At 45.4% G+C, this 21,360-nt stretch overlaps 1 protein-coding gene and 1 long non-coding RNA gene across 2 annotated transcripts in view; both read right to left on the bottom strand.

The window, feature by feature from the left end:
• Positions 1 to 21,360, bottom strand: part of LOC127492483 (uncharacterized) — a 149,797-nt gene that overhangs the window by 28,143 nt on the left and 100,294 nt on the right. The window lies entirely within an intron of this gene.
• LOC149123810 (uncharacterized) lies at positions 943 to 18,664 on the bottom strand. Its single transcript, XR_016214177.1, has 2 exons — positions 7,034 to 18,664; positions 943 to 3,102 (listed from the first exon to the last, which is right to left on the bottom strand). It is a non-coding gene; the product is annotated as an uncharacterized LOC149123810 (long non-coding RNA).

The raw sequence follows: 21,360 nt of genomic DNA, 5'->3' as shown, positions 1-21,360 counted from the left end.
AAAAAAAAGAAAGAAAAGAAAAGAAACACCAAATGAGGGCCAGCACTGTGGCTCACTTGGTTAATCCTCCGCCTGCGGCGCCAGCATCCCATATGGGCGCGAGTTCTAGTCCCGGTTGCTCCTTTTCCGGTCCAGCTCTCTGCTGTGGCCCAGGAAGGCAGTGGAGGATGGCCCAGGTGCTGGGGTGCCTGCAACCGCATGGGAGACCAGGAGGAAGCACCTAGCTCCTGGCTTCGGATCAGCGTAACTCCGGCCATAGTGGCCATTTGGGGAGTGAACCAATGGAAGGAAGCCCTTTCTCTCTGTCTCTTTCTCTCTCACTGTCTAACTACCTGTCAAATAAATAAAAATTTTAAAAAAAGAAACACCAAATGAAACACTAACAAGACGTGTATAGCCCCATCACACTGTGCTGGAGAAACCAGATGATTGATCAGATAACGGTCCAAGTAAGAAATTGTATATATATACATATATATATACATATATATATGTATATATATATAAACAATAGGTATATATATAAACAATAGGTAAAATGATGGCTATTTGCAAATAACTCAATTGCATGCTACAAACACTAAGGTCCTAGTTACAGTAGCAATAAAAAAGATTAAGCTTCCAGGAATAAACACCAGCAAGATTTGCAAAATTTTCTTCAAAAAACTTTAAAACACAAATGGTGAACACAAAAGACAATCTTAACAAGTGGAAAGATAAACCATGATCTAAGACAGGAAGACTCAACACTATAAATGAAATGGATTCATGTATCATGATTCCAATAAAAATACACTTTTAAAGCTAGACAACCTTGGGGCGGCCACTGCAGCATAGTAGGTAAAGTCACTGTCTACGATGGTGGCAATGGTGGCATCCCATTTGGGTGCCAATCCTTATCCCAGCTGCTTCACTTCTGATCCAGCTCCCTGCTAATGGCTGGGGAAAGTAGCAGAAATGGCCGAAGTGCTTGGCCCTCTGCATCTGCATGGGAGACTTGGAAGAAGTTCCTGGCTCCTGGCTTCAGATCAGCCCAATTCCTGCCTTTGCAGCCATTTGGGGAGTAAACGAGCAGATGGAAGATCCCTTCTCTCTCTCTCTCTTTTTCCCTCGTCCTCTCTGTAGCTCTGCCTTTTAAATAAATAAATAAATATTTAAAAAGGAGAAAACCCAGACAAGCTTTATTCTAAAACGAAAATGGAAAGAGTAACAAAAAAAAAGTATAACCAAGGAAATTAAAGGTAAGTGGAAAGTCATCTCAGATATTGATACATGTATAAGAGCTTACTAACTGTACACTAATTAAAAATAATGATTAAAAGAATAAACCCACAAATTAGACTAAAGAATCCAAAACAAAATCCAAATGCAAATGGGGAACTGAATGTATGATAAAGGTGACTTTTCCAGTCAGTGGGTAAAGGATTATGCAGGGCCGGAGTCCTGGAGCAGCGAGTTCAGCTGCTGCTTGTGACGCTGGTGATCCACATGGGTGCCGGTTCAAGTCCTGGCTGCTCTGCTTCTGATCCAGCTTCCTGCTAATGCTCCTGGGGAAACAGTGGATGGCCCAAATATATGGACCCCTGCCACCCATCTGGGAGTCCCAGATGGAGTTCCTGGCTCTAGGCTTCAGCCTGGCCCAGCCCCAGCCAAGGTGGCCATTTGCGGAGTGAACCATCAGATGGAAGATCTCTCTCACTCTCTCTCTCTTTTAACTTTTATTTAGTAAATATAAATTTCCAAAGTACAGTTTACGGATTACAATGGTTTTCCCCCCATAACTTCCCTCCCACTCGCACCCTTCCCATCTCCTGCTCCCTCTCCCATTCCATTCACATCAAGATTCATTTTCAATTCTCTTTATATACAGAAGATCGATTTAGTATATATTAAGTAAAGATTTCATCAGTTTGCACCCACACAGAAACACAAAGTATAAAATACTGTTTCAGTACTAGTTATAGCATTACTTCACATTGGACAACACATTAAAGACAGATCCCACATGAGAAGTAAGTATACAGTGACTCCTGTTGTTGACTTAACAAACTGACACTCTTGTTTATGGCGTCAGTAATCTCCCTAGGCTCTAGCCATGAGTTGCCAAGGCTATGGAAGCCTTTTGAGTTCGCTGATTTCAATTTTATTCAGACAAGGTCATAGTCAAAGTGGAGGTTCTCTCCTCCCTTCAGAGAAAGGTACCTCCTTCTTTGAAGACCTGTTCTTTCCACTGGGATCTCACTCACAGAGACCTTTCGTTTAGGTCTTCTTCTTTTTTTTTTCCAGAGTGTCTTGGCTTTCCATGCCTAAAATACTCTGATGGGCTCTTCAGCCAGATCCAGTGCCATAAGGGCTGATTCTGAGGCCAGAGTGCTATTTAGGATATCTGCCATTCCATGAGTCTTCTGTGTATCCCGCTTCCCATATTGGATTGTTCTCTCCCTTTTTGATTCTATCAGTTAGTATTAGCAGACACTAGTCTTGTTTGTGTGATCCCTTTGACTCTTAGACCTATCAGTGTGATCAACTGTGAACTGAAATTGATCACTTGGACTAGTGAGATGGCACTGGTACATGCCACCTTGATGGGATTGTATTGGAATCCCCTGGCACGTTTCTAACTCCACCATTTGGGGCAAGTCCGATTGAGCATGTCCCAAATTGTACATCTCCTCCCTCTCTTATTCTCACTCTTATATTTAACAGGGATCACTTTTCAGTTAAAATTTAAACACCTAAGAATAATTATGTGTTAATTACAGAGTTCAACCAACAGAACTAGAACAACAACAACAAAAATACAAAAAGGGATAAAGTATTACATTGTACATCAACAGTCAGGACAAGGGCTGATCAAGTCACTGTTTCTCATAGTGTCCATCTCACTTCAACAGGTTTCCCCTTTGGTGCTCAGTTAGTTGTCGCCGATCAGGGAGAACATATGATATTTGTCCCTTTGGGACTGGCTTAATTCACTTAGCATAATGTTTTCCAGATTCCTCCATTTTGTTGCAAATGACTGGATTTCATTGTTTTTGACTGCTGTATAGTATTCTATGGAGTACATGTTCTCTTTCTCTCTCTCTTGCTCTGTCACTCTGCCTTACAAAGAAGGAAAATAAAATTTTTAAAGAGTTATGTTATGCAATAAGTAATATTAGAATCAAAAAACTATCTTGGGGGGAAACTGGATCAGTAACACTGAAGCATGACACATTCTAAGTATATAAAAGATTTAAAAGTTGCAATAGGGTGAGGAAATTCCATTATAACTATGGAAGATCCTCCTAACTAAGACTCTAAAACCAGAAGTCACAAAAGTTTGAGAAATTTGACTACAGGATCCACAAATTGATCAACGATCCAACAGGAAAATAGGGACAGTATTAACATGCAGTTGAAGAAAATCAATTGCTAATAACTCTTCAAGACATTTAGTCTCACTCATAATAAAAAGAAATGCAAATTAAATTACTCTTACATTTTTTTCACCTCGTAGATTGATAGAAATAGAAAACAAATTGCTAATGTACGCTGTTGGCAAAGGTACAGAGAAACAAGACTACAGTATATCACTGACAATTATGTGAACTGGTGCACTCTGAGGGTGAGCACTGGTAATAATAACTCAAAACTACAAATGCCAATACCCTTAACCCAGCAATTTCACTTCTGGGGACTTTTCCTACAAATGTATGTTCACATGTGGATAAATATGTCTACATATGGTTATTCAATTTATATGATGTGATTTGGGGGAGCTGATCTATTCATTGAATCTGGTCAAAACCATGCAGCTCTCCCAAACTGGTAAGTGAAGATTTCTAAGATAAATTGTTAAGTGAAATAACGTGTGAAACAGGGTGTATAGAATCTAAACTTTGGGCACAGAAGTAAAAATGCATTTTTATTTGATTTTACATGCTTAAAATTTGGGGAGGCATTGGGGCCGGTGCTGTGGCATAGTGGATAAAGCCACTACCTGCACTGCCAGCATCCCAAGTGGGTGCCAGTTTGAGACCCAGCTGCTCTACTTCTGATCCAGCTCTCTGCTATGGCCTGGGAAAGCAGTAGAAGATGGCCCAAGTCCTTGGACCCCTAAACCCGCATGGGAGACTTGGAAGAAGCTCCTGGCTCCTGGCTTTGGATCGGCACAGCTCCGCCAGTTGCAGTCAATTGGGGAGTGAACCAACAGATGGAAGACCTCTCTCTCTGTCTCTCTCTACCTCTCCTTTTTGCTGTGTAACTCTGACTTTCAAGTAAATAAATAAATCTTTAAGCAAAAATTGGAGGACGCATAAATAGGAAAATATTAAGCATGGTTAGATATTGGGAAATGAGAGGACTAGATAGATGGAGAACAGAGAGATATATATTTTACGTTTTATATATTTTTATGTTTTCCAACCACTTGACTAAGGTCATATTTCAAAAATTGAAGGTAGGGCCTGGTGCCATGGCTCACTTGACTAATCCTCCTCCTGCGGCGCCAGCATCCCAGATGGGCGCCGGGTTCTAGTCCCGGCTGCCCCTCTTCCAGTCCAGCTCTCTGCTGTGGCCCAGGAAGGCAGTGGAGGATGGCCCAAGTGCTTGGGCCCTGCACCCTCCTGGGAGACCAGGAGGAAGCATCTGGCTCCTGGCTTCAGATTGATGCAGCGCGCCGGCCGTAGTGGCCACTTGGGGGGTGAACCAATGGAAGGAAGACCTTTCTCTCTCTCTCTCTCTCTCTCACTGTCTGTAACTCTACCTCTCAAATAAATAAATAAAATCTTAAAAAGAAGAAGAAGAAGAAGAAGAAGAAGAAGAAGAAGAAGAAGAAGAAGAAGTAGTAGTAGTAGTAGAGCAGCCAGGTCTGGAATCTGTGCCTGTATAGGATGCTAGCGCTGCACCACAACGCTGGACCCTCAAATCTTTAATTAAAAACAAACAAACTAATTAACAAAAAACGCACGCACCACATGAATATCTCTTTTCCTCGCCACCCGGTTTTGATATGAAGACCTGCCTGACATTGTGCTCTTCAAGGACTCCGTCTTGCTATTTTGATGGTGCTTTCTCAGTCAGTCCTTATCCAGTTTTAAACCTGCAGCACAGTGAGGCTGCTGCCTGTGCACTACTTGAAGTTGCTTCCTTAGTTTCACAGCACTATGGTCTTCAATGGCACAGACACTTAGAATCAGCTGAGGGCCAGGCACCGTGCTGGAGGAAATAACCTCACCCAGCTGTGTGCGGATTCATGAATTAATACTTACAAAATGATTGGACACTTTCACTGTCATCAGCATTTGCTCAGATGACAACTGGATGATCAGTCAGATGTCTAGAGAGAGAGACCTCTGCACTGGACAACAGAAAAGCAACAGACCTGGCACAAGGGACTGGCTTCTGGGACCAGTATTGTGGTGTAGAGGATAAAGCCACCATCTGCAGTGCCAGCAGCCCACATGTGTGCCAGTCTGTGTCCCAGCTGCTCCACTTCCCATCCAGCTCCCTTCTGATGGCCTGGGAAGGACAGTGGAGGATGGCCCAAGTACTTGAGCCCCTGCCACCCATGTGGGACACCTGGAAGAGACCCCTGGCTCTTGGCTTCAGCCTGGCCCAGCACTGACCATCATGGCCATCTGGGGAACGAACCAAGCAGATGAAAAGGTCTTTCTCTCTGTCTCTCCCTCTCTTCTCTATAACGCTTTCCTTTTTTTTTTTTTTTAATTTTTAATTTGACAGAGTTATAGACAATGAGAGAGAGAGAGACAGAAAGAAAGGTCTTCCATCCACTGGTTCACTCCTCAAATGGCCGGTATGGCCGGCGCTGCACCGATCTGAAGCCAGGAGCCAGGTGCTTCCTCCTGGTCTCCCACGCAGGTGCAAGGCCCAAGCACTTGGGCCATCCTCCACTGCTTTCCTGGGCCACAGCAGAGAGCTGGACTGGAAGAGAAGCAACTAAAACCCCAGCGCCCACATGGGATGCTGGCACCACAGGCGGAGGATTAACCAAGTGAGCCATGGCACAGGCCCCATGTAACTCTGACTTTCAAATAAATAAATAAATTGATCTTTAAAAAAAAAAAACAAAAAAACAAACAAAAAAAAAAACAGATGATGGCTTCCAAGAACAGGAGATGATTCCCCAGTAAACAAAGGTGGAAATGGGCACCTACCTAGGAGACCGTGTATTATTGATAGTAATAATGATAAAGATAAGACTCTACCTGTTACTTCAACACCTGCTGTGTTGCACTTTTTAACCGCTTAGTCTCGTTTAATCACATGCAACCCTGCAAAATCTACTGTCTATCTCCGTTGTGTAGATAAGGAAACTACACTTAGCCCCTAAGCACCCAGCAGTTTCAAGAAGAGTAACTAGAAGTCCACGGTTGCTGAAGTCAACATGAATGAGGCCACGCAGCGAGTGCTTCAACCTCTCTTTTAACAAGGTGGTCCACAGGATGAGGGGAGGAGTTGGTGCCTGCTGGTTTGCGACCTACGACTCCACTGGGCTGGGTTAGGCCGGGCTGAGTTTTGAGTAAAGCCTTCTCACAGGCCTACTGCATGCTCCAGATCTTTCCATCTCTTGAGGTCTTGCTCTCAGTCTCAAAACTCTAGCACCAATCTCCCACGGAGATCCACCCATGACTGGGAGTCTCACTTCACAGGTTGGGAGATGCGTCTGGTTGTGCTCTGTTACCACCTGAGGGTGCCACTCCCACCATCAACTCAAAATCAGCAGGCTCAAACCGAAAGCCAGGCTTCTCGGTCTCCTCCACTTCTGCCCTTGCATTCTTTACACAGAGTAGATACTCCATAAATTAAATTACCCCAGAACCTTGTCAAAGAAATATACACGAGAACCCAATATGGTTAACAGAGATTAATTACATATAATTCATCTTCAAGACATGGTATACTAACTTGGATGATTTCTTTAAAGATTATCTCCTTCCCCGAACTTGACTCTTTTCTTCTATATGATGGAAACCTCACTAAGGAATGACAACACTAGGAGAAGGTTAATAAATTATTCTCAAATACTCACTGGAAACTCTTAGATCCTATCTGTCGCTCCCCGTCTTCGTGGAGGAACGACACAGGACCCTGCGCTGTTCTTTTGTCTGCTCGGCCCTCCCCGGGTTTGCCGCTGGTTCTTCCCGGGTTGGCTACCGTCCCTTCCACCTCCGTGGAAGGGTGGTTCCCCCTGCCACTTTCCCCACTTCCACGGGAGAGCGGCACACCGCCGACCGGCTCTCTCGGGGGCTGCACAGGTGTTCCTTCAGATAGATGTTCCCGGTGCATGTTGTCTCTCTCCTCCTTTATAGTCCTCTTCCACCAATCCCAACTCTGCTACCCACACGCCTAGTACGCTGCTCTCCTCCAATCAGGAGCAGGATCAGCTCCTGCAGGTCATCACTCAAGTTGGCGAGAGGCAGCTGCATAGAAGTTGTTACGCCCTTCTCAGCGCCATATTGTGGGAGAGCAGATGCATAGAATAAGTCTTAATTCCAGTAACAGTCTAGTCCGAGTTGCTCCCCACACCTATCTACATTAAATATCATTCCCAAGACTGAAGACTTTGTTTGCTGTGGAATTTTATCAGATTTTTTATTTTATAAGATATTACATTAAAATATTGTGGACCTTAACTACTGGAGGATTTGTGGGGTTTGTTTTTGCATTTTTGATTATTCCTTAAATGTGGCACCTCATTCTAGTCCTGGTTCTGCCAGCGGAGGGCCTGATTTTGGAGCAAGAGAAGAGAAAAAAGCTTTAACATATTTACTTTCTATTTCCTGCTTGGGACACAAAAACTGATGCAGCCATACAATCTTTGCATTAAATCATTATTCTGTTTAAAGCTGCCATTCCTCTCCTGATTGCCAGTCCTTCACCATTTTTATGGTGCAAGATCTCACTTCCAGGAGGTTCTCATAAGAAAGACATTCCACTGGCGAAGGCAAACACACAAAGAAGATGTATGCAGAGACATTAAACTGTATAAAGATATATATATTTCTAAAGAACAAAGGCAAAGCTTTTCCCAAGCTTTGTCCTTTGAAGGAAAGGAGCTTTCTTCCTACTGCTCCTCTTGCCAACTGGTTCCCCAACAAGCAGGCTTCGGAAAAGTGGCAATTCAAAGAGGTGATGCTACTGACTTCACAATGAAGAAGAAGCACGGGGAGTGGAAGCCTTGACAGGATGCAAATTTACATCATCCGCAAACTGATCGGGATATCTAAAGCTGCGTACAAAAGGAAGTGAGCGCCATGTTTAAAACCAGGTTTGAAATACAATTCCTTATATAAAAGAAAGATTAAAGAGGAAAACACACCTGCATTTTTCAGAGAGCAGTAACTGTCAGATTACATTAAGTGTGGAGACTACAACACAGAATCTGACTGTACCGCTTGGTTTTCCTCTTAAACTTTTCTATACTGTAAGTCAATGCTCCCACGTTTCACTAAAAGAAGCGAGCACAGCTAGTATTTTTTTTAATATATATAAAAACCCTTCTAGATATAACAACAGGCACTTTCAACTGCTGTCTTCGCAAATAAGGATTTTAAGTTTCTGTGTTTATTCTTGTACATTATCTTTGGAAGAAGAGGCACCATTGTAATTATCCAAATACAGCAGCTGTAAAATCGCCTGGAAAACACAAAGAAACTATTTCAGAGCAGTCAACAAGCACTTAAAAACTGAGGGAGCTTAATAGAGTGCAAAAGAGAAAAACTGAATTGCCGCTAACGGCCAAATGAATGATGATTTTCCAGCATCACACTTTTCCAGGCCTACAGACACGATCTGAACTGTCTGCTGCTACAGCTGAAGTCACAGGGATACCTTTCAGAAGGAAGCCACCACACGAGCAGACTACTGAGATGAGAAGCAGCTCCTGGTGGGCAGACCCAGAGGTGTGGGAACAGAACACGAACCTGACCTTCAGGGAAGAGTCTGTCTGCTGGGGCAGGCGAGACTGGGGAGTGCACCCTCTCAGAACCCCCGAGGATCCTGTAGATAGAAATGAACACCCTCGACCGGCACCACGGCTCACTTGGCTAATCTTCTACCTACAGTGCCGGCACCCCAGGTTCTAGTCCCGGTCAGGGCGCCGGATTCTGTCCCGGTTGCTCCTCTTCCAGTCCAGCTCTCTGCTGTGGCCCAGGAAGGCAGTGGAGGATGGCCCAAGTGCTTGGGCCCTGCACCCGCATGGGAGACCAGGAGGAAGCACCTGGCTCCTGGCTTCGGATCGGCATAGCGCGACGGTCGTATTGGCCATTTTGGGGGTGAACCAACAGAAGGAAAACTTTTCTCTCTGTCTCTCTCTTTCTCTAACTCTGCCTGAAAAAAGAAAGAAAGAAAGAAAGAAAGAAAGAAAGAAAGAAAGAAAGAAAGAAAGAAAGAAAGAAAGAAAGAAAGAAAGAAAGAAAGAAAGAAAGAAAGAAAGAAAGAAAGAAAGAAAGAGAAATGAACACCCTCTGCATGATGAGAGGAGGACCAAAGGGGGCTATGAAAAAGCAGCTGCCGAATCAAGTATATCTCAAGCCCTGTTCCGCTAAACTCGTTCTGGCTCCCTAAAACAGTTCATTTACTCACTACTTCCCACTGACTCTTCCCCACTGATTCACTGAAATCAGGTCAGCTGCAGACACAAGCAAGGCTTGCACGGCCAGCAACTGAAAGGGGCCCATGTGCAGGAAATCCCAATGGGGAACCCACAACATCCTGTTAGGCTTGGAATCTCCGAGCTGAACTTGAACACAGTCTACCTGACACTGGGGGCAACGCCAAAGCACACTGAGGTGGAGACACATGCTCCACCAGCTCAGTATCACCTTGCTTCCCACCGGGGCCATGTCACAGCAGGGAGCAGCGTTCCTCAAGCCTTTACGGAGCCTACGCAGCGCGACTTGCAGACGGATTTTTTCAGCTCCATATAAAGAGGTTTCCAAAATTAGAGTTGTCCAGAAATAGGACAGTGCCACCTTCTTAGGTAGGGAGTTCTCTGTTCCTGGAAGGCTTCAGGCACAGTCAGGGTCACCCCTGGCCAATTCATTCATCCACCAGGAACTGCATGAAGGGGTTCAGGAGCACTGTTCCCAGTGCAATCCTACAAGGCAAGCAGCAGACCCCTCCCTCGTCTGAGATGCCTTAGTTCATAGGGCTCCCTCTCGGGCCAGAAGCAACAGACAAGTCTAAATAAAGACGCAACAGGGGCAGGGTTTGTGGCACAGCCCGTTCAGCCACAGCTTGGGATGCCCGCATCACATACTGGAGTACCTGGGATGGCGGCCTGCCGCAGCCTCTGCTTGCAATCCAACCTCCTGCTAATGCCCCTAGGGGAGCACCAGAAGGGGCTCCAGTGCCTGAGCACCTGCCACCATGTGGGACGCCCGGATTGAGTTCTAGCCTCCTGACTTTGGCCCAGCCCAGTCATGGCTGCTCTGTGCATGGGAGTGAACCAGTGGACAGAAGATTAGATCTATCTGTCACTCTGCCTTTCAAGTAGATGAAAATAAACATTTTCAAAATTTCTTTAAAAAAAGATTATGTCAAAACAGGACTTCATCTCCGCCTAATTAGATTAATATAAACTTGAAAGCAGAGTTGCCCAAGTCAGAGATGCAGCTAAGGATTTAACGATTCTTTTTCCATCAAAGGCACAGCATCCTCTCTTGAAAACAGAAAAGCTATGTAAAGCTACAGAAGAGCTTCTAATGAGATGTGTAATGAAATGCATCATCATCCTATCACCCAGCTGAAATCTCAGCACCGTCAGAGGTGACTGGCTTCCAATTCACAACAAAACATTGTTTCCAAGTCACAGCAAAACATTTTTATGGTCAATGAATCATACTTTTTTTTTTTTTTTTTTTTTTTTTTTTTTTTTTTTTTTGCTTTACTTTTCATTCCTTCTTCCATTTGGGAGCATTTGGGTCAAAAAGATTTTTATTATAAAATCACGAATGTCTCATGACCTGAGCATGCAATCACACCAGTTTCAGAGCCAGGTGCCAATCATGCACACACTGAAAGGCCATCTTAGTCAGGGTCTCCAGACTTTCAGCCACTAAAGGGCCTTCTTCGTGGTTTTGATATGTACAGGCCTTCTGTGCTATTTACTGATCATGTTTCTACAATTCAAGTCAGTCTTTTGACTGAAAATAAGTTTGTTTAAAAGGACAATTTATGGCTGGCGCCAAGGCTCACAAGGCTAATCCTCCGCCTGTGGCGCTGGCATTCTGGGTTCTAGTCCCGGTTGGGACGCTGGATTCTGTCCTGGTTGTTTCTCTTCCAGTCCAGCTCTCTGCTGTGGCCCGGGAGGGCAGTGGAGGATGGCCTAAGTCCTTGGGCCCTGCACCCACATGGGAGACCAGGAGGAAGGGCCTGGCTCCTGGCTTCGGATCGGCGCATCGCGCTGGCCGTGGCAGCCATTAGGGGAGTGAACCAACGGAAGGAAGACTTTTCTTTCTCTCTCTCTTTCTCTCACTGTCTAACTCTGCCTGTCAAAAAAAAAAAAAAAAAAAAAAAAGGACAATTTATATGACTACCATCAACAGAAAGCCAGTATCATTGGTCATAAATTAAAAGCAAATTAAAAATTAAAAAAAGGTGGTTAAGCCACCACCTGCTAGGCTGGTATCCCATATGGGGCCAGTTTAAGTCCCGGCTGCTCCACTTCAGATCCAGCTCCCTGCTACTGGCCTGGGAAAAGCATTGAAAGATGGCCCAAGTGCCAGGGCCCCTGCACCCATGTGGGAGACCAGGATAGAGTTCCAGGCTCCTGGCATTGGCTTGGCCCAACTGTGACCATTGCAGCCATCTGGGGAGTGATAACCAATTTAAATCAAATTAATAAATAAAATAAATCTTAAAAAAAAAAAACCCACAATGAAAATGTCATCCTGTAATAACTTGAGGGAGCAAAACTGAATTTAACTTAACAAGTGTCTCAATAATTTCCTGAAGGGAAACTTCAAGTCCTGGCTCCATCAGCTTCTAAAACTCTACCTTTCCTGATCCTCCAAAGGCCAGGGAAGCAGAGGGGCAGCTGCAAACAAAATACCATCGAACCAAAGAGAAAGCCTGGGCACTGCCCTGGCCCACACTCAGCAGCTGTGGACCTGGGCAGGCCGCTCCGCCTTGGAACACTTCTGTTTCCTGCCGATGAACTGGGACGAACGACGCCTCTTGCGGCTTCTTTATAGAAGGAATCTGTGCTTGTGTAAACCGGAAAGTCCACGTGGACTGAAGGTGGTAGCAGAGAGAGGAGCAGTGATCCATGCACAGGAAGTCTGCACCCAGGGTAAAGGGCTTCACAGGAAGAGCCGCAGTGGCATTTCTTAAAACTGAGCAGTGCAGGGGTTCACGCACTTCATGGCCTGATGCCTTAACAGAAGCAGTAGGCTCTGAGTCCAGGAAGAGTCTGGGTTCCTATTACAAGTATTCATCCTTCTCTCTGAAATCATAGGCTTTCCTCACTCAGCATCTGAAAACCTTGTACAATGGATGAGTCCTCCCAGGACTCCAAGCCAGGGTGGATGCACAGCTGAGCCAGGGCCAGGCTACCTAATCAATAAAACCATTATTTTACAAAGGAAGTGATTTTCCTCCATCATTTGCATACAAAGAGCTTTACTGGATTAAGTGTGAACCCCTGCTCCAGGAGGTGAGATACCAGGAGAGAGGAGGCTAAATGGCAAGCTTCCAATGCCCCAGAGAGAAGAACAGGGACACTGAGCCAACAGGGAAGGGGAAACACAACCTACCACAAAGCTACCATGGGTGACTGCAGAGTCACTCATATTCACCAACAGCCCATCAGACAGGAGCTTCAACACCAAGTTCCTCCCTGTGCTGTGGGCTGGGCAGGGGGTTAGTGAACATAGGAGCCAACAGGATTCCAGAGCCTCTGTACCTCAGCTCTGCACTGCTAAAAAGTCCACCCCCTTACACGCTAATTCATCACACCCACCATCCCGTGATGCACCCGGGCCTCCTCCACCATGAAGACGCCATGATGAACACGTGTATGCTGCGCTTCATGTGAAGACTGCATGGATCCTTCCCAGGATCATCATGTGCACTGAACCCCACCCAAACTCCACCTCCTCTGTATATTCAATGAGGACACGACCCCTACCCAAAAAAGGGGGCAGCCACACACGGGTGCCTGGGATTCTCCCGCATTCACTTCTGAGCGTGTACTATCCCTTTAATCTCTTTAAATAAATCCTGCTTCTGCTCCTGCACTTCATCTATGTCTCAGCTCTGAATTCCTCTCTGAGGCAGACACGAGAAGTTGGAATAAATCCAGCTGGGGAATCCCTATCCCCCACAAAACCTGGGCCCGTGGCACAGCCAGCACCACAGCACCACAGCACCACAGACAGATACGTGGAGATGTCACTGGCCCTTCCTCCATTGGCTCTGGAATCACGGAATACCTAACCTCATATTGAAAGTGGTGTTCAGGTTCCCACAGTTATACAGTGCCAGGTTAAATTCAAATGAAACACACACACACACACACGCGCGCGCGCATGCGTAGCCTCACTAATGGGCATTTATTCAGTTTTCGAGAACACATGTGTGGTTCACCATGAGTTTATTCTCATTCCCAGAAATCAGAGTTGGCCACAGGCATAAGTGGCAGCAGGGAGTGGTACTGCCTCACAGGTAGGGGGCTCCAGGTGGTATGGCCTCACCTCTGCAGGAGAGAACACGCCTAGTGCTGACAGTGCCTTAACAGTGCACACAAGGATAGCAAGGTTCACTGACCAAGTGACCAAGTGACCAAGTCACTACATCTCAGAATGGAAAAGTCAACTCCAAATGACATCAAGAGGAGAACACGAAACCTGGTATGAAATTCAGGTGTACACTCACAAAGCCTTTAAAAAGAGAGACTCCCCTGGCAGAAAGAAATAGCTGTTTTCCTATAATGAAGTTTTCATTCTTAAATAGCTTTTATTTTCATTGTACAATAAATGTTTATTGGAGAATATAAAAAGTACAGAAAAGAAAAAAAGATAAAATCATCCATAATCCCATTATTCAGACAGAAACATTACTTATTTTTTGTATATTCTTCCAGATTTTTTTCCTATATGAATAAATATATACATTTTCAACTGAAGTGGGATCACAGTGTACACACTGTTTTGCAACTTGCTTTTCTTTAATTCAACATTTTCCATGTTCAATAAATATAGTTCAACAAGTTCTTCTACAGGCACCAGAGAAACTATACAGGTATAGCAACAGTGGCTCAACCAATCTGTGTTACACACACATTAAAAAGATGGAGGATAATCCATTTCAATTTTTAATGTTTAAGTGATGGATGTCTTCCAGTGAAAAATTCTACCTATGGGGTCGGCATTGTGGCACAGCAGGTTAAGCCACCACCTGCAATGCAGGCATCCCATATGGAGTGCCAGTTCGAGACTGGCTGTTCTGTTTGCAATCCAGGTCCCTGCTAATGCACCTGGAGAAGCAGCAGAAGATGCTCCAAGTGCTTGGGCCCCTGCCAGCCATGTGGGAGACCTGGATGTAGTTCTGAGCTCCTAGTTTCAGCCTAGCCCAGTCCCGGCCATTGAGGCATTTGGGGAATGCAGCAGATGGGAGATTCTGCCATCTGTGTGTGTCTTTCTGCCTTTCAAATAAATAAATAAATAAATATATTTTTAAAATGTCATCTAAATCCATCAAAGTGAAATCAGACAAACATGAAACACTCTTCTAGAAAAAACAGTCATCTGGGCCAGCACTGCGGTGCAGCGGGTTAAAGCCCTGGCTTGAAGCGCCGGCATCCTATATGGGTGCTAGTTCGAGACCCAGCTGCTCCTCTCCTGATCCAGCTCTTTGCTACGGCCTGGGAAAGCAGTAGAAGATGGCCCAAGTCCTTGAGCCCCTGCACCCTCGTGGAAGACCCAGAAGAAGCTCCTGGCTCCTGGTTTCAAATCAGTGCAGCTCCAGCTGTTGCGGCCATCTGGGGAGTGAACCAGCGGATGGGAGACCTCTCTCTCTGTCTCTACCTCTCTCTGTAACTCTGTCGTTCAAATAAATAAAATAAATCTTAAAAAAAGAAAAAACAATCATCTGAGTAGTTGATCAGGTGAGCACTTTCCATCAAATCTCTTGGGGACATGTACACCACACTTGTGGGTAGAAGTCAGGAGTCCACCGACTGAAACTCCCCAAGGGCTTAGGGCACATCTGGGTGAGATTTACGGAATATCTCTCGGTGGCAATTTAAGGAACACTGCTTCCCTGAGAACTGACTTTTTGTCATTATGATAAATATCTTTATCATTGACCCTTGCTTTAAAGTCTACTTTTGTGATGTTTGGCATCACAGCTACCCCAGCTGCCTTTCGGCTGATGTGTTTGCATCCTGTGTCTTCTTCCATGCTTTTACTTTCACCCCTTCTCTATTCTTTCATCTAACGGATGTCTACTGCAAGCAGCAGACAATTTTAACTATCCAGATTGACACCCTCTGTCTATTATTATCCAGTTGCATTTTATGTAATTATATGAGTGAAAAATGACTGTGTTGCTATTTGTTTTCAGTGTGTCCTATCTGTTGTGTTTCTGTATCTCTCCTTTCTGATTTTCTTTTGGATTCCTGAGTAACTCATCATTTCAATCTCCCGCCTCCTATTAAAATGCTAATTACACACGACTATTGTTGCAGTGTTGACTCTGGAGATGACCACGTGCCCCCTAACTTACCAGAGTCTAAGAGAAATTAGTTCATCAGCAGTTTGTTGGACAGTGGTAGGATCTGCACTCCACCCCCAGCCCTCATGCTACCATCATGTAATTTACTTCTACTTCTACTTCTAGCACACCCCCACAGACACTGTTGTTCTGCAGTCAGCGCTCATGTCCTTTATTGCTTTCGTTGCTCTTCTGTCCTTCCTATATTTCAAGTTTCCATCCAGGCCCATGTTTCTGTTGGCCTGAAGACTTCCCTTTGGCCTTTTTTCTACTGCAGGTCTTCTGAAGACAAGGTCTCTCTGCTTTTGTTTGCTTGAAAACTTCCTTTGGTTGTTTTCATTTTTGAACGATCTTTTCACTGCAAATAGAATCCTAGGTAGACAATCACTTTCTTTCGTAACTGCAGAAACTGTCATTTCATTGTCTTCTGATTTCCATTGTTTTTGTTGAAAAGTCAGTGGTCAGTCCTCCAGCTATCCCTTGATGGCAATGTTCTGCTCTGACTTGAACACTTCCTCTTTGTGCTTCAGTTTCACAATGTATGAGTCAGGTGTGGTCTTCTCCGTATTGAACACATCCAGAGTTGGCAAAGCTTCTTGGGAGAAACCTTGGTCTGCATCATTTCGAATACTGCCTCTTCGCCCTCTCACTTCTCACTGTTCCCTTCATTTGCAGAATTTGGGCCTTTTCATCATGTCTCTATGGCTCTTATTATTTCTTCTCTATTTCCCCATTTCTCTTTTCTCTGTTTCACTCCTTACTTTTTAAAAATTTACTTAGATTAAAAAGTTTGTTGATATCTTATGTCCAATTTGCTATTCAATCTATTTAATTCCTCATTTCAGTCATTGTATTTTTCACTCCCAGAATTTCCACTTAAGTCTTTTTTACTCATTCTGTTTTACTTGGGAAATTTTCCATCTGGTCATCTACTTTCTTGACTATATTAATGACCATGCTTTTTAGATCCATAGCTAACTATTCCAGTGTCTACATCACCTACTGCCATTTCCATCATCATTTTTTATGTGCTTTTTCCCTTTCTTCTTCTTATTTTAATGATATGGCAATATTTCCTGGCATTCTTGTCAAGTTTCTTTTGGACAGTAGTCAGTGTGCATCTAAACCAGTGAGATGTGGGGCAGGCACTGGCCTAGTGGTTAAGACTCCAGGTGAGACACTCAAGTTACACTTCTGACTTTAGTTTCCTGCCAGTATGACCCTCACAAGCAGCAGGTGATGGCTCAAGGACTTGAATCCCTGCCACCCACATGGGAGACCTGCACTGGAATGTTCCCAGCTCCTGGCTTTGGCTTGACCCAGTCCTGGCCATTGAGGGCACTTGGGAGGTGGTAACCCAGTGGACAGGAGCACGCTCTCTCCAACTCTCTAATAAATAATAAATTAAAAATTTTAAGAAAACTAACCAGGGGGCCAGCACCGTGGCTCACTTGGTTAATCCTCTGCCTGCAGCGCCAGCATCCCATATGGGCGCTGGATTCTAGTCCTGTTGCTCCTCTTCCAGTCCAGCTCTCTGCTGTGGCCCGGGAGGGCAGTGGAGGATGGCCCAAGTGCTTGGGCCCTGCAGCCGCATGGGAGACCAGGAAGAAGCACCTGGCTCCTGGCTTCAGATCGGTGCAGTGCGCCGGCCATAGCAGCCATTTGGGGAGTGAACCAATGGAAGGAAGACCTTTCTCTCTGTCTCTTTCTCTCACTTTCTAACTCTATCTGTCAAATAAATAAATAAATAAAAGAAAACTAATCAGATAATTTGACGCTCTCGCAAATGTTACAATCTTCAGAGAGAATTTGCTTTTGATTTCTGATAAACAGTACAAGGACAAATTACTACAGTAATAATTAGAGAACTAAAGTAAACAGGTTCAAAGCTGTGTTTCAGTGTTTTAGGAAGGTTGCCCATTTCAGGTTCAAATTTCCTACTCCTCAGTCAGGGCCAGGCCCTCATAAGAAGTCAGGATGCTTCCCGCAGCTCCTCCCTGACCCTGCCAGTTCAGTCTCCCAGGCTTTGAGAGTGGCCTTCTCTTTGCATCAGAACCCCTGAGATATCAACTCAGCAGCGAATCCCCTACAGAGAACAGCAGTGCAGAGCAGCAGGCTCACCTTAGTGTTCTTCCCTGCTGCCTGTTCCACACTGCCTTCACAGCTAAATCCCCTAGTTTTGTCTCCCAGCTCCATAAATCCTCCCAAAGCTCTATGCATGGTCTCAGATTTTCTGACACCACTTTTGTTAAAGTGTCTTTGCCTCTCCACCCACAAGTCCCTTAGGAACCAGCAAGCAGAGTAAGGGGAAAGGCATCTTGGAAAGCCAGGCTTCATCCATGATCCCCTCTCCTTCAGGATCCTGGTCCTTCCAGCCCTGGCCACTTTGTCCAGGTTCTCTAAAACTTTGCACAGAAAACTGGTCTGTAAGCTACTCCACTTTCACTAAAAGCAAAAATCCTTTTAGGATAAAATGAACTACGGCTTTCATCTCTTGATCCTGTATCTTACCCGGGTAACTCCTCTTTTTTTGTTAAAAGCTGCTCTAAAAGCCCTCAGAGGCACTTAGTTAAATGGCAGCTGACTTAAAAGCCAACATAAACAGCATCCAATTATCCCAAATATCCATCAGAATTCTGCCTACCCACCACATAGGCTCCTCTGCTCCTGCTGTAAATCTGAACACTTCCTGGTTTTTGACCAACTTGGATTTGCCAAATCCCACTTCTGGGTTCCTCTTACTACGCGTGGTGGCCCAGTCTGGGTCCAACCTATTCTGACCTACAGAAAATTCTTCCTTCTGAGTCACTACTCCATGCAACCAGACCCAGAGGCCTCAGGTTTACCCACTGAATCTGCCTATGCTCTTGGCCCATGCCCAGCAAACCCAGTGTTTGTGTTCCTCCTCCCCAGTCTCACTGAGGAGCTCTGACAGCACAGACAGTCTCACCTCTCAGGGGGACCACGCATTCCAGCTTTCTCCAAAGGCAAACCAATCTTCTGTCAGCAGCTACATCTCTAACTCTTCTGGAAAGGATAGCGCGGATTCTCAGGTACCTGCTGTTATGGGTTGAACAGAATTTGGCACTCCAAAATCATGCAAAAGTTTAAGCCCCAAAGTCTTAACTGTAAATGAATTAATCTTAATAATTGGTGACCTAAGTGTTATTCAATTATGACATCTGGGCAGAACACCTGGGGGGAGGCCTTTTGGTCCCTGGAGACTTGCCCCCAGCAGGTATCTGAGGGCTGATTCTATGAGCCGAGCACGAATCCTCTCTGCCTCCCAGCTCACCATGGGATCCTCCCTGTGCACGTGTTCCGCCATCCACTGCCATCGTAAGATGCTAGACCAATGGGGCTCCCCAGTTTTTCACTGTGAAATTCCACCACTATGAGGCAAGGTAAACCGCTTGACTTCTAAGTTAAACTCCTCTCGGGTATTTTAAGGCAAAGTCTTTTTTAAGGTTAAAGTACTGAAAAGCTAACACACCAGGGTAACAATTCGCTGCTTTTCAGATTTTTCACACTGAAACGTTCATCTCTAAGCGGCTCCTCTGTGCCCCCTCTTTCAGGTTCAGGGGTTCCCTTGCTTTTCATCCTCCACCACTCACTCGTCAGTTCAAAGTGCGTAAGTGGGGTGGGCATTTGCTGTGCAGTTAAGAAGACACTTGGAATGCCTGCATCAGGTATACCTGCTCCCAATACCAGCTTCCTTCAATGCACACACTGGGAGGCAGCAGGTGACGGCCCAAGTCCTCAATTCCCTGCCACCCACATGGCAGACCCAGATGGAGTTCCTGGCTCCTGGCTTTGGCCTGACCTAGGCCCAGCTTCTGCAGGCATTTGGAGACTAAACCAGTAGATTGGAGATCTCTCTCTCTCTCTCTCTCACTCATATACGTTAAATAAATAATAGCCCTTTTTAAAAAAAAAATCACAAACTTGAGTATAAAAGAAACACAAAAGTATTTTTATTATTATTAACCATAAACAACTGAAAAAGACACTCTTTCCTTCAAAAAATCATAATGAATTCCAAAGCCAAATAAAAAATAACTTTGCATTATCTTTTTTTTTAAAGATTTTATTTATTTATTTATTTGAGAGGTAGAGTTACAGACAGTGAGAGAGAGAAACAGAGAGAAAGGTCTTCCTTCCATTGTTTCACCCCCCAAAATGGCCGCTACAGCCGGCGCACTGCAGGAGCTAGGCCCTTCCTCCTGGTCTCCCATGCGGCTGCAGGGCCCAAGCACTTGGGCCATCCTCCACTGCCCTCCCGGGCCACAGCAGAGAGCTGGACCGGAAGAGGAGCAGCCGGGACTAGAACCAGCACCCATATGGGATGCTGGCGCCTCAGGCGGAGGATTAGCCAAGTGAGCCATGGCGCTGGCCCCAGCATTATCTTCTATTATATAAATTATATATATTTATAACATATTCCTTCAAAAGGCATTTTTATCTCAGAAAATATGTGGTCTCATTCTTTATGTAATAAACTACCCAGTTGATGCTTAATAAATAACAATGATTGTATCATTTGTAACATACGAAGTATCTTAACCTATATATTATAGAGCAACTGCATTCTCAAATTTGCCAAATTTTCCCTATTTACATCAAATAGGTCATGACATTTTCTTGCAAACACACAAACTTAAACCCCATTTCTTTTGATTTTTAAGACTAGCCTTTTGCAGCACACTCCACTGCAGGCTTTCCCAAAGCTGCTCACTCAGAGTGTGGAGGCTGATGCCAACAGCAGAGATCTCATTAAGGGCAGCCCTGCTGAGCTCGGCCCCAGCCTTTGCTGCAGACAGGAATCGTTTGAAGCCCTGATGTACGTTCCTTAAGCCCAAGAGCCCCAGCTGACTTTAGGTCCTCAGTGCCACAGCGGCTGTCAGAGACAAAGACCCTCCTTTGTCAGAAGGACTCCTGAGAGTTCTGTGCCATGCTGCCGCTTCCCTGGGGTGCTGGGAACGTGCCCTCCCATGAGCAGATCTGCAGGCCATGCTGTCGTGCCGGCTGCACTGGGAAGACTGCAGCAAAAGTCAGGTAACCCAGAAATGACCAAGCATCAGCCCAGAGCTGATGTGGGGGGACTGCAGGCACAGAACCCTTAAAGCAAGGCTGATTCTCAGGTCAGTCCTTCCAGGGTTGCCATATAATCGGGTGCAGTTCAAAGGAAGCAGAATCAAAGTTCTCTGAGGTTCTCATTTGTAAAGGTTCCGGAACAGACCTTTTCCCAACCACCGCCAGCATCTCTCCCTGTCTCTGCAGTCCCCTGCAGTTTGGCATCTCCCCCTGACCTGGGCAGAACGCCTCCAGCTGCTCTGGGGCGCCCTTGTTAGACAGACACGTGCACTCAAAGGTACAGAACATTCCTGCTTCTCCAAGGACCACAACCAAATGTGACGCGAGGCCCAAGATGGGCACTACGGGGTTGGCACGTCCTGCTGCCCCTCCCGGGGGTCAGCCGTAGGCTGGAGGCTGACTCACGGGTCAGCAGCTCCTCTGAAGCCGGCACTCGGCAGAAGATGTCTCATATCAGCCAAGTTACGCTCGGCAGTTGTCACGCATTCCTCTCCCGCCGAGCACACCACTCAGGCTCCTCACCTATCACATGGCCGCTTCTGAGAA

The sequence above is a fragment of the Oryctolagus cuniculus genome, chromosome 10 (assembly GCF_051225735.1).
Source record: "Oryctolagus cuniculus isolate XC-2025 breed Fujian yellow rabbit chromosome 10, ASM5122573v1, whole genome shotgun sequence".
Lineage (NCBI taxonomy): Eukaryota > Metazoa > Chordata > Mammalia > Lagomorpha > Leporidae > Oryctolagus > Oryctolagus cuniculus.
Note: the sequence above shows the minus strand (reverse complement) of the source record. Positions and strands in the feature narration are given on the sequence as shown.